The 20564-nt window shown below is 65.7% G+C and overlaps 1 protein-coding gene across 1 annotated transcript in view; it reads right to left on the bottom strand.

Annotated features, from left to right (window-relative positions):
- Positions 1–20564, bottom strand: part of LOC140388180 (dynein axonemal heavy chain 3-like) — a 1528048-nt gene that overhangs the window by 555236 nt on the left and 952248 nt on the right. The window lies entirely within an intron of this gene.

The raw sequence follows: 20564 nt of genomic DNA, 5'->3' as shown, positions 1-20564 counted from the left end.
CATATCCCCATATCCCCCATATCCCCCCTCCCCCATATCCCCCTCCCACATATCCCCCCTCCCCATATCCCCCATATCCCCCCTCCCCCATATCCCCCCTCCCCCATATCCCCCATATCCCCCCTCCCCCATATCCCCCTCCCCCATATCCCCCATATCCCCCCTCCCCCATATTCCCCCCTCCCCCATATCCCCCATATCCCCCCTCCCCCATATCCCCCCTCCCCCATATCCCCCCCTCCCACATATCCCCCCTCCCCCATATCCCCCATATCCCCCCTCCCCCATATCCCCCCCTCCCCCATATCCCCCATATCCCCCCTCCCCCATATCCCCCCTCCCCCATATCCCCCATATCCCCCCTCCCCCATATTCCCCATATCCCCCCCTCCCCCATATCCCCCCTCCCCCATATCCCCCATATCCCCCCTCCCCCATATCCCCCATATCCCCCCTCCCCATATCCCCCCTCCCACATATCCCCCATATTCCCCCTCCCCCATATCCCCCATATCCCCCCTCCCCCATATCCCCCATATCCCCCCTCCCCCATATCCCCCATATCCCCCCTCCCCCATATCCCCCATATCCCCCCTCCCCCATATCCCCCCTCCCCCATATCCCCCATATCCCCAAGTGAATCCAGCCCTAACCTTAACCTCTGCAATGCACGCGCAACCGATGGCGTGCATTCATATACCTGCCTAACACTGTTGCCTTTTACCCCTGCCACCACCCCCCCCCCCCCCCCAGGAGAAGCGCGCACACAACAATAGGGAGCATGTGAGGACTGGAGGAGGGCCCGCTGATGAGAGGCCACTGACCGTACACGAGGAAAGGGCCCTGGAACTGGCTGGCGGACCTGAGGACCGGGAGGTTGCTGATGCAGAGGTCGGGGCCCCACGAGCAAGTGAGCCACCAACAGCCCGTCCCCATATCCCCCCTCCCCTATATCCCCCTCTCCCGTATCACCTGATCACTGCCTGATGTCTAACCATGCATGCTTCATTGTGTATCGCAGGACCAAACGTCCAGGCACCCATCCCCGCAGATGCAGACCGCCCGCAGGATGCCCCTCCGAGACCACGGGAGACGGAGAGACCCGCACCCTCCAGCATGCGACGCCCGCAGGATGCCCCTCGGAGACCACGGGAGACGGAGAGACCCGCACCCTCCAGCATGCGACGCCCGCAGGATGCCCCTCGGAGACCACGGGAGACGGAGAGACCCGAACCCTCCAGCATGCGACGCCCGCAGGATGCCCCTCGGAGACCACGGGAGACGGAGAGACCCGAACCCTCCAGCATGCGACGCCCGCAGGATGCCCCTCGGAGACCACGGGAGACGGAGAGACCCGAACCCTCCAGCATGCGACGCCCGCAGGATGCCCCTCGGAGACCACGGGAGACGGAGAGACCCGAACCCTCCAGCATGCGACGCCCGCAGGATGCCCCTCGGAGACCACGGGAGACGGAGAGACCCGAACCCTCCAGCATGCGACGCCCGCAGGATGCCCCTCGGAGACCACGGGAGACGGAGAGACCTGGAGCAACAGGGAGACGACACCCCCGTCACGTGCGGGAGCGACCACCCAGCGATGAGGGGGGCAGCCACAGGCCCCCGTCACATCCGAGCCAGGACACCACTACCCAGGACACCACTATCCAGGACACCCCTACCCGGGACACCACAACCCAGGACACCCCTTCCCGGGACAGCACTACCCGGGACAGCACTACCCAGGACACCCCTACCCGGGAAGACGAAATACCGGACAGTGACTCAGAGTGGATGGGTGGAGACGAACCCCCACCCCAAAGTGCCATGGACTCAGAGTGGGACGAAGAGCACGACACAACGCCACTGCTGTCACCAACACCCTCCACCATCGCAGAAACACTCACCACGGTTGGGCACTTTAGTGATGAGGCGTCTGGTACACTCACTGGTGTGCACAACACAGCCGTCCCGGTACAGCAGGTGGAGGTAGGAGCAGCAGAGGGACCGGGCGGTCGGAGGGCAGCCCAGGCCAAGCGAACATCTGCCGCCCAGATGGATCCCGGGTTCCTGCAGTTACCACACCCACACATAGATCCGCTGCAACCACCGACACGGAGACGAGCGAATAGGGTGACGGGTGGCTTGCGGCGGCTGCGGTCGCAGGTGGAGGAGTCCACCCGCGTCCAGGAGCTGGGAGTGGTCCCGGTCATGCGTGCCACCCAGGCTGACACCGCACGGGTGGCGTCCGCGGTGGAGGCAATGGGTGCGACGGTGTCAGACATGGGGAACGGTTTGCGAGGCCTGGGGCCTTCCGTGCAGGCGGCGTCTGTGGCCCAGGAAATGGCTGCCCTCTCACAGGAGGCCATGAGCCAGTGCCAGCGCCAGATGGCAGAGGCGCTCAACGCCATAGCCCAGTCTCAGCAGGCCATGGCCCAGTCTCAGCAGGCCATAGCCCAGTCTCTGCAGGCCATGGCCCAGTCTCTGCAGGCCATGGCCCAGTCTCAGCAGGCCATCGCTGAGGGCATCGGCGCCAGTGGCCATGTGCGAGCTGGCGTCGCACTGTCGCAGACAGGGTTCGACAACCCCCTGGGCTCCATGGCTGCAAACCTGCAGACCCCTGTCGATACCAGCACGGGCCTCCAGGACTGGCAGCGCCAGATGTCGGGGGCGCGTCGGATGGCCAGTCCGTTCGCATCCCCCACCCATGTAGAGGCCTGGGGACCATCGGGCACCCCGAGGGAGGAGGAGGTGGTGTGGTCCGTCCCGGCTCCCTCTGTAGGGGAGGTCCCGGTACACCGCGACACCTCGGACTCCCCCCTTCCGTCCCAGGTGCATCGGGTGGGCAACGGGCAGGACAGGCTGGCAGCTCGCCATCCCAGTCGCCCGGGCCGCAGCCTGGCCCATCTAGGCCAGGACGCCCCAGGAAACGGCCGCCAAAGGGATCCAGTGTCAGAGGGCAGGAATCACAGGAGTCCACCTCCAGTTCTGCTGTACCGTCTGGGGAACCACGTAGACGTAGTCAAAGGGCCCGTAAGGCCAAACAATTAGACACTGAGTAAGTTGGCACGGGTGCAGGGCACAGATGAGTTTTAGGCGCTAGGGCACGTGCATGAACTCCTTTGGTTATTAAAGTCAATGTTACACCTACCGAAGCTGCCTTTGTGCTCTGTCCAAAGTGTGCGGGGGTGTCATGTACGTTGAGCGCAAGTGTGTGTGTGAGGGGTGGTCTTACCTCAGCCCCAGGTGAGTCTGCCCCCTTCCCCCTGGGCCGCCATCAACATCCCCCGGGCAGAGGACGGGACCGTGCGCTGCAGTGTCACAGCCGCATGCAGGGATGGTCCGGGTGGATGGTGGTACTGTGGCCATGGGTCAGACATAGTCCAACGATGTAGAGCCAGGAGCTCATCGGAGGCGGGCTGTCATCATTCTCCATGGCCTGCGATAGACACGCGTCCACCCGCAACTGGGTGAGCCCGGCCCGTTGTGCCGCCGGTGGATCGGCAATTGGGAGTGGGGGGGTGGTGTGCATGCGGGTGGGGTGTGTGGGGTTGGGAGGGGGGTGAGGGTGCTGGGTGGGTGGATGGGTGGGGGGTGTGGGTGGTCGGCTGTTGTCATGGTGTGCGGTCTGTGGCCATACTACCCGATTCCCACGCCCATCTAGTCAGTGAAGCGGGCGTCTATCAGTCTGTCCCGTGCCCGCTGGGCCAGCCGGTAACGGTGGACAGCCACCCGTCTGTGTCTACCCCGTCTGCCCTGACCATTGCCCCCATCCCCCTCATCTGGGGAGGACTGGGCCTCTTCCTGCTGCTCCTCCACTCCGCCCTCCTCTGCCTGCGGCACATCGCCCCTCTGCTGGGCTATGTTGTGCAGGACGCAGCACACCACAATGATGCGGCCGACCCTATCTGACCGATACTGGAGGGCGCCCCCAGAGAGGTCCAGGCACCTGAAACGCATCTTCAGCACGCCAAAGCACCTCTCGATCACTCCCCTTGTCGCTACATGGGCATCATTGTAGCGGTTCTCCGCCTCATTGCGTGGCCTCCGTATAGGCGTCATCAGCCACGATCGCAATGGGTAGCCCCTGTCGCCCAGCAACCAGCCCCTCAGCCGGGGATGGCGTCCCTCGTACATGCCGGGGATGGATGACCGCGACAACACGAATGAGTCGTGTACACTGCCTGGGTAACGGGCGCAGACGTGCAGGATCATCATGCGGTGGTCGCAGACCACCTGTACGTTCATCGAATAGGTCCCCTTCCTATTAGTGAACACGGCCCTGTTATCTGCAGGTGGCCGCACGGCGACGTGCATCCCATCGATCGCGCCCTGGACCATGGGGAACCCGGCAATTGCAGAGAAGCCCACGGCCCGGGCATCTTGGCTGGCCCGGTCCACGGGGAAGCGGATGTAGCGGTGCGCCATGGCATAAAGGGCATCTGTCACTGCCCGGATGCACCGATGCACCGATGTCTGCGATATGCCGGACAGGTCCCCACTCGGTGCCTGGAATGACCCCGTTGCATAAAAGTTCAGGGCCACCGTAACCTTGACGGACACGGGGAGAGGGTGTCCCCTGCCAGTGCCACGCGGTGACAGGTGTGCCAGCAGGTGGCAGATGTGTGCCACGGTTTCCCGGCTCATCCGGAGTCTCCTCCTGCATTCCCGGTCCGTGAGGTCCTGGTATGACTGCCGGGGCCGGTACACACGGGGCGCCCTCGGGTGCCTCCGTTGCCATGGGGCCGCGACGTCCTCCTCCCCCTCCTCGTCCTGTCGGTCAGGTGTCCCTCCAGCCTGGGCGGCTGCCGCCTGCCCCTCTGCGGCAGCCTGCGCCGCCTCTCTGGCACGCTCCTCCTCCTCCTCCTCCTCCTCCTCCTCATCCAGGGCAACATAGACATGAGCGGCTGCCACCACGGCGGCCAACATCGCTGGATGATCTGAAAACATGACGACCTGGTGGGGGGGAGGGGAACGACGACATGTCATCATTGCCCATATCCCCTCCTCCCCCCAGCCAGGTGGCATGGACCGCATGGGTCCAACTGTTGGAGGCTGGCACCTGGCCAGGTGGACCAACTCATTTGCCCTCCCATCACCCACCCCTGCACGGACCCCCCCCCGCCCCAACCTCCACCCCAGCACGGACCCCCCCCCCCAACCTCCACCCCGGCACGGACCCCCTCCCCAACCCCCAACCTCCACCCCGGCACGGACCCCCTCCCCAACCCCCAACCTCCACCCCGGCACGGACCCCCTCCCCAACCCCCAACCTCCACCCCGGCACGGACCCCCTCCCCAACCCCCAACCTCCACCCCGGCACGGACCCCCTCCACAACCCCCAACCTCCACCCCGGCACGGACCCCCTCCCCAACCTCCACCGCGGCAGCGGCGCCATTAACGCCCCGCCGACTTTTCTCCCTTCGGAGACTTCGGCGGGGGCGGGGGCGGGATTCACGGCGGCCAATGGCCATTCTCCGACCCGGCGGGGGGTCGGAGAATGACGCCCCGGGTTCCAGAGACCGGGTTCCAGAGACCGCGTTCCTGAGACCGGGTTCCAGAGACCGGGTTCCAGAGACCGGGTTCCTGAGACCGGGCTCCAGAGACCGGGTTCCAGAGACCGGGTTCCTGAGACCGGGTTCCAGAGACCGGGTTCCTGAGACCGGGTTCTAGAGACCGGGTTCCAGAGACCGGGTTCCAGAGACCGGGTTCCAGAGACCGGGTTCCTGAGACCGGGTTCCAGAGACCGGGCTCCAGAGACTTGGCTCCAGAGACCGGGTTCTAGAGACCGGGTTCCAGAGACCGGGTTCCAGAGACCGGGTTCCTGAGACCGGGTTCCAGAGACCGGGTTCCTGAGACCGGGTTTCTGAGACCGGGTTCTAGAGACCGGGTTCCAGAGACTTGGTTCCAGAGACCGGGTTCCAGAGACTTGGTTCCAGAGACCGGGCTCCAGAGACCGGGTTCTAGAGACCGGGTTCCAGAGACCGGGTTCCAGAGACCGGGTTCCTGAGACCGGGTTCCAGAGACCGGGCTCCAGAGACTTGGCTCCAGAGACCGGGTTCCAGAGACCGGGTTCCAGAGACCGGGTTCCAGAGACCGGGTTCCTGAGACCGGGTTCCTGAGACCGGGTTCCAGAGACTTGGTGCCTGAGACCGGGTTCCAGAGACCGGGTTCTAGAGACCGGGTTCCAGAGACCGGGTTCCTGAGACCGGGTTCCAGAGACCGGGTTCCTGAGACCGGGTTCCTGAGACTGGGTTCCAGAGACCGGGTTCCTGAGACCGGGTTCCAGAGACCGGGTTCCAGAGACCGGGTTCCTGAGACCGGGTTCCAGAGACCGGGTTTCTGAGACCGGGTTCCAGAGACCGGGTTCCTGAGACTTGGTTCCTGAGACCGGGTTCCAGAGACCGGGTTCCAGAGACCGGGTTCCTGAGACCGGGTTCCTGAGACTTGGTTCCTGAGACCGGGTTCCAGAGACCGGGTTCTAGAGACCGGGTTCTAGAGACCGGGTTCCTGAGACCGGGTTCCTGAGACCGGGTTCCAGAGACCGGGTTCCTGAGACCGGGTTCCAGAGACCGGGTTCCAGAGACCGGGTTCCTGAGACCGGGCTCCAGAGACCAGGTTCCTGAGACCGGGTTCCTGAGACCGGGCTCCCGAGACCAGGTTCCTGAGACCGGGTTCCTGAGACCGGGTTCCAGAGACCGGGTTCCTGAGACCGGGTTCCTGAGACCGGGCTCCAGAGACCGGGTTCCTGAGACCGGGTTCCAGAGACCGGGTTCCTGAGACCGGGTTCCTGAGACCGGGCTCCAGAGACCGGGTTCCTGAGACCGGGTTCCTGAGACCGGGTTCCTGAGACCGGGTTCCAGAGACCGGGTTCCTGGGACCGGGTTCTAGAGACCGGGTTCCAGAGACCGGGTTCCAGAGACCGGGTTCCAGAGACCGGGTTCCTGAGACCGGGTTCCAGAGACCGGGTTCCAGAGACCGGGTTCCTGAAACCGGGTTCCAGAGACCGAGTTCCAGAGACTGGGTTCCAGAGACCGGGTTCCAGAGACCGGGTTCCAGAGACCGGGTTCCTGAGACCGGGTTCCAGAGACCGGGCTCCAGAGACTTGGCTCCAGAGACCGGGTTCTAGAGACCGGGTTCCAGAGACCGGGTTCCAGAGACCGGGTTCCTGAGACCGGGTTCCTGAGACCGGGTTCCTGAGACCGGGTTCCTGAGACCGGGTTCCAGAGACCAGCTTCCAGACACGGGGATCTGGGAGACCAGAAACTGTGTCTCGGACACCGGGATCCAAACACCAGGGATCCAGAGACTGGATTCCAGAGACCGGCTTCGAGAGACCTTCATCCGGGAGCTAGGTTCTGGAGACCAGTTTCTGGGGACCAGGTTCCGGAAACTGGGTTCTGGGGACTAGGTTCCAGAGACGGGTTTCAGAGACAGGGTCCGGAGACAACGTCCTGGGGATCGGATTCCAGAGACCGGGTTCCAAGACCGGGTTCCAGAGGTGGTTTTCCAGAGACTGGGTTCCAAGACCTGGTTCCAGAGGTGGTTTTCCAGAGACCAGGATCCAAGACCAGGGTTCCAGAGGTAGTTTTCCAGAGACCAGGGGCAAAATTCTCCGTTATCGGCGGAAAGTCCGCCGATCGGCGCAAAAAACGGCGCAAATCCGACTTGCGTCACGTCGGAAAAATGGGCCGATAGTCTCCGGCCCGAAATGGGCTAGCAGCGACATAACGGGATCCGCGCTTGCGCAGTGGTTCACGCCGTGCAGCGTCATATGCGCTGCACGGCGTGACGGCTCATAATGCCGCGCTGCTCCCCCCCACCCAACCGGAACACCCGACTGCAACACCCGACTGGATGGCTGGCCGTCGCTCAGCCCCGAGGTTCGAGTCACGCGATGTGGAGGCGCTCCTGGACGCGGTGGAGCAGAGGAGGGACGCCCTGTATCCCGGGCACGGCCACAGAGTTGCCCCACGCCACAGCCGGCGTCTGTGGACGGAAGTGGCAGAGGCCGTCACCGCTGTGGCCCTGACACCACGGACAGGCACCCAGTGCAACAAGAAGGTGAACAACCTCGTCAGAGCAGGCAGGGTGAGCCTCCCCATATCCCCCATATCCCCCCCACACCCATATCCCCCCTCCCCCATATCCCCCATATCCCCCCTCCCCCATATCCCCCCCTCCCCCATATCCCCCCCTCCCCCATATCCCCCATATCCACCCTCCCCATATCCCCCATATCCCCCCTCCCCCATATCACCCCCTCCCCCATATCCCCCCTCCCCCATATCCCCCCCTCCCCATATCCCCCCTCCCCCATATCCCCCCCTCCACCATATCCACCCCTCGTCCATATCCACCCCTCCCCCATATACCCCATCCCCTAAAACCCCCTCTCCCGTATCACCTGATCACTGCCTGATGTCTAACCATGCATGCTTCATTGTGTATCGCAGGACCAAACGTCCAGGCACCCATCCCCGCAGATGCAGGATGCCCCTCGGAGACCACAGGAGACGGAGAGACCCGCACCCTCCAGCATGCGACGCCCGCAGGATGACCCTCGCACACCACGGGAGACGGAGAGACCTGGAGCAACAGGGAGACGACACCCCCGTCACGTGCGGGAGCGACCACCCAGCGACGAGGGGGGAAGCCACAGGCCCCCGTCACATCTGAGCCAGGACACCACTACCCAGGACACCACTACCCAGGACACCACTACCCAGGACACCCCTACCCGGGACAGCACTACCCAGGACACCCCTACCCGGGACAGCACTACCCAGGAAGACGAAATACCGGACAGTGACTCAGAGTGGATGGGTGGTGACGAACCCCCACCCCAAAGTGCCATGGACTCAGAGTGGGACGAAGAGCACGACACAACGCCACTGCTGTCACCAACACCCTCCACCATCGCAGAAACACTCACCACGGTTGGGCACTTTAGTGATGAGGCGTCTGGTACACTCACTGGTGCGCACAACACAGCCGTCCCGGTACAGCAGGTGGAGGTAGGAGCAGCAGAGGGACCGGGCGGTTAGAGGGCAGCCCAGCCCAAGCAAACATCTGCCGCCCAGATGGATCCCGGGTTCCTGCAGTTACCACACCCACACATAGATCCGATGCAACCACCGACCCGGAGATGAGCGAAGAGGGTGACGGGCGGCTTGCGGCGGCTGCGGTCGCAGGTGGAGGAGTCCACCCGCGTCCAGGAGCTGGGAGTGGTGCCGGTCATGCGTGCCACCCAGGCTGACACCGCACGGGTGGCGTCCGCGGTGGAGGCAATGGGTGCGACGGTGTCAGACATGGGGAACGGTTTGCGAGGCCTGGGGCCTTCCGTGCAGGCGGCGTCTGTGGCCCAGGAAATGGCTGCCCTCTCACAGGAGGCCATGAGCCAGTGCCAGCGCCAGATGGCAGAGGCGCTCAACGCCATAGCCCAGTCTCTGCAGGCCATGGCCCAGTCTCAGCAGGCTGTGGCCCAGTCTCTGCAGGCCATCGCTGAGGGCATCGGCGCCAGTGGCCATGTGCGAGCCGGCGTCGCACTGTCACAGACAGGGTTTGCCAACCCCCTGGGCTCCATGGCTGCAAACCTACAGACCCCTGTCGATACCAGCACGGGCCTCCAGGACTGGCAGCGCCAGATGTCGGGGGGGCGTCGGATGGCCAGTCCGTTCGCATCCCCCACCCATGTAGAGGCCTGGGGGCCATCGGGCACCCCGAGGGAGGAGGAGGTGGTGTGGTCCGTCCCGGCTCCCTCTGTAGGGGAGGTCCCGGTACACCGCGACACCTCGGACTCCCCCCCTTCCGTCCCAGGTGCATCGGGTGGGCAACGGGCAGGACAGGCTGGCAGCTCGCCATCCCAGTCGCCCGGGCCGCAGCCTGGCCCATCTAGGCCAGGACGCCCCAGGAAACGGCCGCCAAAGGGATCCAGTGTCAGAGGGCAGGAATCACAGGAGTCCACCTCCAGTTCTGCTGTACCGTCTGGGGAACCACGTAGACGTAGTCAAAGGGCCCGTAAGGCCAAACAATTAGACACTGAGTAAGTTGGCACGGGTGCAGGGCACAGATGAGTTTTAGGGGCTAGGGCACGTGCATAAACTCCTTTGGTTATTAAAGTCAATGTTACACCTACAGAAGCTGCCTTTGTGCTCTGTCCAAAGTGTGCGGGGGTGTCATGTACGTTGAGCGCAAGTGTGTGTGTGAGGGGTGGTCTTACCTCAGCCCCAGGTGAGTCTGCCCCCTTCCCCCTGGGCCGCCATCAACATACCCCGGGCAGAGGACGGGACCGTGCGCTGCAGTGTCACAGCCGCATGCAGGGATGGTCCGGGTGGATGGTGGTACTGTGGCCATGGGTCAGACATAGTCCAACGATGTAGAGCCAGGAGCTCATCGCAGGGCGGGTTGTCATCATCCTCCATGGCCTGCGATAGACACGCGTCCACCCGCAACTGTGTGAGCCCAGCCCGTTGTGCCGCAGGTGGATCGGCAATGGCGGGGGGGGGGGGGGGGGGGTGGTGTGACCATTGCCCCCATCCCCCTCATCTGGAGAGGACTGGGCCTCTTCCTACTGCTCCTCCATTCCGCCCTCCTCTGCCTGCGGCACATCGCCCCTCTGCTGGGCTATGTTGTGCAGGACGGAGCACACCTCAATGATGCGGCCAACCCTATCTGACCGATACTGGAGGGCGCCCCCAGAGAGGTCCAGGCACCTGAAACGCATCTTCAGCACACCAAAGCACCTCTCTATCACTCCCCTTGTCGCTACATGGGCATCATTGTAGCGGTTCTCCGCCTCATTGCGTGGCCTCCGTATAGGCGTCATCAGCCACGATCGCAATGGGTAGCCCCTGTCGCCCACCAACCAGCCCCTCAGCCGGGGATGGCGTCCCTCGTACATGCCGGGGATGGATGACCGCGACAACACGAATGAGTTGTGTACACTGCCTGGGTGACGGGCGCAGACGTGCAGGATCATCATGCGGTGGTCGCAGACCACCTGTACGTTCATCGAATAGGTCCCCTTCCTATTAGTGAACACGGCCCTGTTATCTGCAGGTGGCCGCACGGCGACGTGCATCCCATCGATCGCGCCCTGGACCATGGGGAACCCGGCAACGGCAGAGAAGCCCACGGCCCGGGCATCTTGGCTGGCCCGGTCCACGGGGAAGTGGATGTAGCGGTGCGCCATGGCATATAGGGCATCTGTCACTGCCCGGATGCACCGGTGCACCGATGTCTGCGATATGCCGGACAGTTCCCCACTCGGTGCCTGGAATGACCCCGTTGCATAAAAGTTCAGGGCCACCGTAACCTTGAGGGACACGGGGAGAGGGTGTCCCCCGCCAGTGCCACGCGGTGACAGGTGTGCCAGCAGGTGGCAGGTGTGTGCCACGGTTTCCCGGCTCATCCGGAGTCTCCTCCTGCATTCCCGGTCCGTGAGGTCCTGGTATGACTGCCGGGGCCGGTACACACGGGGCGCCCTCGGGTGCCTCCGTTGCCGTGGGGCCGCGACGTCCTCCTCCCCCTCCTCGTCCTGTCGGTCAGGTGTCCCTCCAGCCTGGGCGGCTGCCGCCTGCCCCTCTGCGGCAGCATGCGCCGCCTCTCTGGCACGCTCCTCCTCCTCCTCCTCCTCATCCAGGGCAACATAGACATGAGCGGCTGCCACCACGGCGGCCAACATCGCTGGATGATCTGAAAACATGACGGCCTGGTGGGGGGGAGGGGAACGACGACATGTCATCATTGCCCATATCCCCTCCTCCCCCCAGCCAGGTGGTATGGACCGCATGGGTCCAACTGTTAGAGGCTGGCACCTGGCCAGGTGGACCAACTCACTTGCCCTCCCATCCACCTCCTCGGCACGGACCCCCCCCAACCTCCACCCCGGCACGGCACGGACCCCCCCCAACCTCCACCCCAGCACGGACCCCCCCCCCAACCTCCACCCCAGCACGGACCCCCCCCCCCAACCTCCACCCAGGCACGGACCCCCCCCCCAACCTCCACCCCAGCACGGACCCCCCCCCAACCTCCACCCCAGCACGGACCACCATCCACCCAGGCACGGACCCCCCCCCCCAACCTCCACCCCAGCACGGACCCCCCCCCAACCTCCACCCCAGCACGGACCCCCCCCCCAACCCCCAACCACCACCCCGGCACGGCACGGACCCCCCCCAACCTCCACCCCAGCACGGACCCCCCCCCAACCTCCACCCTGGCACGGACCCCCCCCCAACCTCCACCCCAGCACGGACCCCCCCCCAACCTCCACCCCAGCACGGACCCCCCCCCAACCTCCACCCCGGCACGGAACGGACCCCCCCCAACCTCCACCCCAGCATGGACCCCCCCCAACCTCCACCCCAGCACGGACACCCCCAACCTCCACACCGGCACGGACCCCCCCCAACCTCCACCCCAGCACGGACCCCCCCCAACCTCCACCCCGGCACGGCACGGACCCCCCCCCCAACCTCCACCCCGGCACGGCACGGACCCCCCCCAACCTCCACCCCAGCACGGACCCCCCCCCAACCTCCACCCTGGCACGGACCCCCCCCCAACCTCCACCCCAGCACGGACCCCCCCCCAACCTCCACCCCAGCACGGACCCCCCCCAACCTCCACCCCGGCACGGCACGGACCCCCCCCAACCTCCACCCCAGCACGGACCCCCCCCAACCTCCACCCCAGCACGGACACCCCCAACCTCCACACCGGCACGGACCCCCCCCAACCTCCACCCCAGCACGGACCCCCCCCAACCTCCACCCCGGCACGGCACGGACCCCCCCCCCCAACCTCCACCCCGGCACGGCACGGACCCCCCCCAACCTCCACCCCAGCACGGACCCCCCCCCAACCTCCACCCCGGCACGGCACGGACCCCCCCCAACCTCCACCCCAGCACGGACCCCCCCCAACCTCCACCCCAGCACGGACCCCCCCCAACCCCCAACCTCCACCCCGGCACGGACCACTCCCCCCAATCTCCACCCCGGCACGGACCCCCTCCCGGCACTCCCCCGGAGCCCAGCCTACTCTAACCACCCCCCCCCCCCGCTGCACACACACACACACAAGCCGAGACACACCTCTCCTCACGCAATCAGACTGCGGCCACGCCATTGCCTGCCCAGAGCCAACCCCCCAGGCCGTCACTCACCTCCTCGCTGGTCGGCGTGAGCCTGGAGCACCGGGTCATGCCGATGAAAAGGAGTTTTGATTCACGTCGACGTGAACGGTCATCACGTCGACGGGACTTCGGCCCATCCGGAAGGGAGAATATCGGCAGGCCGAAAATCGGCTGCCTTGCGCAGACCCGTGACACTCTCCGCGGCAGCGGCGCCATTAACGCCCCGCCGACTTTTCTCCCTTCGGAGACTTCGGCAACTGGCGGGGGCGGGATTCACGGCGGCCAACGGCCATTCTCCAACCCGCTGGGGGGTCGGAGAATGACGCCCCAGGTTCCAGAGGTGGTTCTCCGGAGACCAGGGGCGAAATTCTCCGTTATCGGCGGAAACTCCGCCGATCGGCGCAAAAAAACGGCGCAAATCCCACTTGCGTCACGTCATAAAAATGGGCCGATAGTCTGCGGCCCGAAATGGGCTAGCAGCGACGTAACGGGATCCGCGCTTGCGCAGTGGTTCACGCCGTGCAGCGTCATACGCGCTGCACGGCGTGACGGCTCATAAGGCCGCGCAGCTCCCCCCCACCCGACCGGAACAGCCGACCGCAACACCCGACTTGATGGCTGGCCGTCGCTCAGCCCCGAGGTTCGAGTCACGCGATGCGGAGGCGCTCCTGGATGCGGTGGAGCAGAGGAGGGACGCCCTGTATCCCGGGCACGGCCGCAGAGTTGCCCCACGCCACAGCCGGCGTCTGTGGAGGGAGGTGGCAGAGGCCGTCACCGCTGTGGCCCTAACACCACGGACAGGCACCCAGTGCCACAAGAAGGTGAACGACCTCGTCAGAGCAGGCAGGGTGAGCGTCCCCCATATCCCCCATATCCCCTCTCCCCCAAATCCCCCCTACCCCATATCCCCCCTCCCCCATATCCCCTCCTCCCCCATATCCCCCATATCCCCCATATCCCCCTCCCCATATCCCCCCTCCCCCATATTCCCCCCCCTCCCCCATATCCCCCCTCCCCCATATCCCCCTCCCCCATATTCCCCATATCCCCCCCTCCCCCATATCCCCCCTCCCACATATCCCCCCTCCCCCATATCCCCCATATCCCCCCTCCCCCATATCCCCCATATCCCCCCTCCCCCATATCCCCCATATTCCCCCCTCCCCCATATCCCCCCTCCCCCATATCCCCCCTCCCCATATCCCCCATATTCCCCCCTCCCCCATGTCCCCCCTCCCCCATATTCCCCATATCCCCCCCTCCCCATATCCCCCCTCCCACATATCCCCCCTCCCCCATATCCCCCCTCCCCCATATCCCCCCCTCCCCCATATCCCCCATATCCCCCCTCCCCCATATCCCCCATATCCCCACTCCACCATATCCCCCATATTCCCCCCTCCCCCATATCCCCCATATCCCCCCTCCCCCATATCCCCCCTCCCCCATATCCCCCCCTCCCCCATATCCCCCATATCCCCCCTCCACCATATCCCCCATATTCCCCCCTCCCCCATATCCCCCATATCCCCCCTCCCCCATATCCCCCATATCCCCCCTCCCCCATATCCCCCCTCCCCCATATCCCCCATATCCCCAAGTGAATCCAGCCCTAACCTTAACCTCTGCAATGCACGCGCAACCGATGGCGTGCATTCATATACCTGCCTAACACTGTTGCCTTTTACCCCTGCCACCACCCCCCCCCCCCCCCCCAGGAGAAGCGCGCACACAACAATAGGGAGCATGTGAGGACTGGAGGAGGGCCCGCTGATGAGAGGCCACTGACCGTACACGAGGAAAGGGCCCTGGAACTGGCTGGCGGACCTGAGGACCGGGAGGTTGCTGATGCAGAGGTCGGGGCCCCACGAGCAAGTGAGCCACCAACAGCCCGTCCCCATATCCCCCCTCCCCTATATCCCCCTCTCCCGTATCACCTGATCACTGCCTGATGTCTAACCATGCATGCTTCATTGTGTATCGCAGGACCAAACGTCCAGGCACCCATCCCCGCAGATGCAGACCGCCCGCAGGATGCCCCTCCGAGACCACGGGAGACGGAGAGACCCGCACCCTCCAGCATGCGACGCCCGCAGGATGCCCCTCGGAGACCACGGGAGACGGAGAGACCCGCACCCTCCAGCATGCGACGCCCGCAGGATGCCCCTCGGAGACCACGGGAGACGGAGAGACCCGAACCCTCCAGCATGCGACGCCCGCAGGATGCCCCTCGGAGACCACGGGAGACGGAGAGACCCGAACCCTCCAGCATGCGACGCCCGCAGGATGCCCCTCGGAGACCACGGGAGACGGAGAGACCCGAACCCTCCAGCATGCGACGCCCGCAGGATGCCCCTCGGAGACCACGGGAGACGGAGAGACCCGAACCCTCCAGCATGCGACGCCCGCAGGATGCCCCTCGGAGACCACGGGAGACGGAGAGACCCGAACCCTCCAGCATGCGACGCCCGCAGGATGCCCCTCGGAGACCACGGGAGACGGAGAGACCTGGAGCAACAGGGAGACGACACCCCCGTCACGTGCGGGAGCGACCACCCAGCGATGAGGGGGGCAGCCACAGGCCCCCGTCACATCCGAGCCAGGACACCACTACCCAGGACACCACTATCCAGGACACCCCTACCCGGGACACCACTACCCAGGACACCCCTTCCCGGGACAGCACTACCCGGGACAGCACTACCCAGGACACCCCTACCCGGGAAGACGAAATACCGGACAGTGACTCAGAGTGGATGGGTGGAGACGAACCCCCACCCCAAAGTGCCATGGACTCAGAGTGGGACGAAGAGCACGACACAACGCCACTGCTGTCACCAACACCCTCCACCATCGCAGAAACACTCACCACGGTTGGGCACTTTAGTGATGAGGCGTCTGGTACACTCACTGGTGCGCACAACACAGCCGTCCCGGTACAGCAGGTGGAGGTAGGAGCAGCAGAGGGACCGGGCGGTCGGAGGGCAGCCCAGGCCAAGCGAACATCTGCCGCCCAGATGGATCCCGGGTTCCTGCAGTTACCACACCCACACATAGATCCGCTGCAACCACCGACACGGAGACGAGCGAATAGGGTGACGGGTGGCTTGCGGCGGCTGCGGTCGCAGGTGGAGGAGTCCACCCGCGTCCAGGAGCTGGGAGTGGTCCCGGTCATGCGTGCCACCCAGGCTGACACCGCACGGGTGGCGTCCGCGGTGGAGGCAATGGGTGCGACGGTGTCAGACATGGGGAACGGTTTGCGAGGCCTGGGGCCTTCCGTGCAGGCGGCGTCTGTGGCCCAGGAAATGGCTGCCCTCTCACAGGAGGCCATGAGCCAGTGCCAGCGCCAGATGGCAGAGGCGCTCAACGCCATAGCCCAGTCTCAGCAGGCCATGGCCCAGTCTCAGCAGGCCATAGCCCAGTCTCTGCAGGCCATGGCCCAGTCTCTGCAGGCCATGGCCCAGTCTCAGCAGGCCATCGCTGAGGGCATCGGCGCCAGTGGCCATGTGCGAGCTGGCGTCGCACTGTCGCAGACAGGGTTCGACAACCCCCTGGGCTCCATGGCTGCAAACCTGCAGACCCCTGTCGATACCAGCACGGGCCTCCAGGACTGGCAGCGCCAGATGTCGGGGGCGCGTCGGATGGCCAGTCCGTTCGCATCCCCCACCCATGTAGAGGCCTGGGGGCCATCGGGCACCCCGAGGGAGGAGGAGGTGGTGTGGTCCGTCCCGGCTCCCTCTGTAGGGGAGGTCCCGGTACACCGCGACACCTCGGACCCCCCCCCTTCCGTCCCAGGTGCATCGGGTGGGCAACGGGCAGGACAGGCTGGCAGCTCGCCATCCCAGTCGCCCGGGCCGCAGCCTGGCCCATCTAGGCCAGGACGCCCCAGGAAACGGCCGCCAAAGGGATCCAGTGTCAGAGGGCAGGAATCACAGGAGTCCACCTCCAGTTCTGCTGTACCGTCTGGGGAACCACGTAGATGTAGTCAAAGGGCCCGTAAGGCCAAACAATTAGACACTGAGTAAGTTGGCACGGGTGCAGGGCACAGATGAGTTTTAGGCGCTAGGGCACGTGCATGAACTCCTTTGGTTATTAAAGTCAATGTTACACCTACCGAAGCTGCCTTTGTGCTCTGTCCAAAGTGTGCGGGGGTGTCATGTACGTTGAGCGCAAGTGTGTGTGTGAGGGGTGGTCTTACCTCAGCCCCAGGTGAGTCTGCCCCCTTCCCCCTGGGCCGCCATCAACATCCCCCGGGCAGAGGACGGGACCGTGCGCTGCAGTGTCACAGCCGCATGCAGGGATGGTCCGGGTGGATGGTGGTACTGTGGCCATGGGTCAGACATAGTCCAACGATGTAGAGCCAGGAGCTCATCGGAGGCGGGCTGTCATCATTCTCCATGGCCTGCGATAGACACGCGTCCACCCGCAACTGGGTGAGCCCGGCCCGTTGTGCCGCCGGTGGATCGGCAATTGGGAGTGGGGGGGTGGTGTGCATGCGGGTGGGGTGTGTGGGGTTGGGGAGGGGGGTGAGGGTGCTGGGTGGGTGGATGGGTGGGGGGTGTGGGTGGTCGGCTGTTGTCATGGTGTGCGGTCTGTGGCCATACCACCCGATTCCCACGCCCATCTAGTCAGTGAAGCGGGCGTCTATCAGTCTGTCCCGTGCCCGCTGGGCCAGCCGGTAACGGTGGACAGCCACCCGTCTGTGTCTACCCCGTCTGCTCTGACCATTGCCCCCATCCCCCTCATCTGGGGAGGACTGGGCCTCTTCCTGCTGCTCCTCCACTCCGCCCTCCTCTGCCTGCGGCACATCGCCCCTCTGCTGGGCTATGTTGTGCAGGACGCAGCACACCACAATGATGCGGCCGACCCTATCTGACCGATACTGGAGGGCGCCCCCAGAGAGGTCCAGGCACCTGAAACGCATCTTCAGCACGCCAAAGCACCTCTCGATCACTCCCCTTGTCGCTGCATGGGCATCATTGTAGCGGTTCTCCGCCTCATTGCGTGGCCTCCGTATAGGCGTCATCAGCCACGATCGCAATGGGTAGCCCCTGTCGCCCAGCAACCAGCCCCTCAGCCGGGGATGGCGTCCCTCGTACATGCCGGGGATGGATGACCGCGACAACACGAATGAGTCGTGTACACTGCCTGGGTGACGGGCGCAGACGTGCAGGATCATCATGCGGTGGTCGCAGACCACCTGTACGTTCATCGAATAGGTCCCCTTCCTATTAGTGAACACGGCCCTGTTATCTGCAGGTGGCCGCACGGCGACGTGCATCCCATCGATCGCGCCCTGGACCATGGGGAACCCGGCAACGGCAGAGAAGCCCACGGCCCGGGCATCTTGGCTGGCCCGGTCCACGGGGAAGCGGATGTAGCGGTGCGCCATGGCATAAAGGGCATCTGTCACTGCCCGGATGCACCGATGCACCGATGTCTGCGATATGCCGGACAGGTCCCCACTCGGTGCCTGGAATGACCCTGTTGCATAAAAGTTCAGGGCCACCGTAACCTTGATGGACACGGGGAGAGGGTGTCCCCCGCCAGTGCCACGCGGTGACAGGTGTGCCAGCAGGTGGCAGATGTGTGCCACGGTTTCCCGGCTCATCCGGAGTCTCCTCCTGCATTCCCGGTCCGTGAGGTCCTGGTATGACTGCCGGGGCCGGTACACACGGGGCGCCCTCGGGTGCCTCCGTTGCCGTGGGGCCGCGACGTCCTCCTCCCCCTCCTCGTCCTGTCGGTCAGGTGTCCCTCCAGCCTGGGCGGCTGCCGCCTGCCCCTCTGCGGCAGCCTGCGCCGCCTCTCTGGCACGCTCCTCCTCCTCCTCCTCATCCAGGGCAACATAGACATGAGCGGCTGCCACCACGGCGGCCAACATCGCTGGATGGTCTGAAAACATGACGGCCTGGTGGGGGGGAGGGGAACGACGACATGTCATCATTGCCCATATCCCCTCCTCCCCCCAGCCAGGTGGCATGGACCGCATGGGTCCAACTGTTGGAGGCTGGCACCTGGCCAGGTGGACCAACTTATTTGCCCTCCCATCACCCACCCCGGCACAGACCCCCCCCCAACCTCCACCCCGGCACGGCCCCCCTCCCCAACCTCCACCCCGGCACGGACCCCCTCCCCAACCCCCAACCTCCACCCCAGCACGGACCCCCCCCCAACCTCCACCCCAGCACGGACCCCCCCCCAACCTCCACCCCAGCACGGACCCCCCCCCCAACCTCCACCCCGGCACGGACCCCCTCCCCAACCCCCAACCTCCACCCCGGCACGGACCCCCTCCCCAACCCCCAACCTCCACCCCAGCACGGACCCCCCCCCCAACCTCCACCCCGGCACGGACCCCCTCCACAACCCCCAACCTCCACCCCGGCACGGACCCCCCCCCAACCTCCACCCCAGCACGGACCCCCCCCCAACCTCCACCCCGGCACGGACCCCCTCCCCAACCTCCACCCCGGCACGGACCCCCTCCCCAACCCCCAACCTCCACCCCAGCACGGACCCCCCCCCAACCTCCACCCCGGCACAGACCCCCTCCCCAACCCCCAACCTCCACCCCGGCACGGACCCCCTCCCCAACCCCCAACCTCCACCCCAGCACGGACCCCCCCCCCAACCTCCTCCCCGGCACGGACCCCCTCCACAACCCCCAACCTCCACCCCGGCACGGACCCCCTCCCCAAACTCCACCCCGGCACGGACCCCCTCCCCAACCTCCACCCCGGCACGGACCCCCTCCCCAACCTCCACCCCGGCACGGACCCCCTCCCCAACCCCCAACATCCACCCCGGCACGGACCCCCCCCCAACCTCCACCCCAGCACGGACTCCCCCCCCCAACCTCCACCCCGGCACGGACCCCCTCCCCAACCCCCAACCTCCACCCCGGCACGGACCCCCTCCCCAACCCCCAACCTCCACCCCAGCACGGACCCCCCCCAACCTCCACCCCGGCACGGACCCCCTCCACAACCCCCAACCTCCACCCCGGCACGGACCCCCTCCCCAACCTCCACCCCGGCACGGACCCCCTCCCCAACCTCCACCCCGGCACGGACCCCCTCCCCAACCTCCACCCCGGCACGGACCCCCTCCCCAACCCCCAACCTCCACCCCAGCACGGACCCCCCCCCCAACCTCCACCCCGGCACGGACCCCCTCCCCAACCTCCACCCCGGCACGGACCCCCTCCCCAACCTCCACCCCGGCACGGACCCCCTCCCCAACCCCCAACCTCCACCCCGGCACGGACCCCCCCCCCAACCTCCACCCCGGCACGGACCCCCTCCCGGCACTCCCCCGGAGCCCAGCCTACTCTAACCACCAGCCCCCCCCCCCCCCCGCCGCACACACACACACACAAGCCGAGACACACCTCTCCTCAGGCAATCAGTCTGCGGCCACGC

The sequence above is a fragment of the Scyliorhinus torazame genome, chromosome 13 (assembly GCF_047496885.1).
Source record: "Scyliorhinus torazame isolate Kashiwa2021f chromosome 13, sScyTor2.1, whole genome shotgun sequence".
Taxonomy (NCBI): domain Eukaryota; kingdom Metazoa; phylum Chordata; class Chondrichthyes; order Carcharhiniformes; family Scyliorhinidae; genus Scyliorhinus; species Scyliorhinus torazame.
The sequence above is the reverse complement of the archived record's forward strand: the minus strand, read 5'-3'. Positions and strand labels throughout refer to the sequence as shown.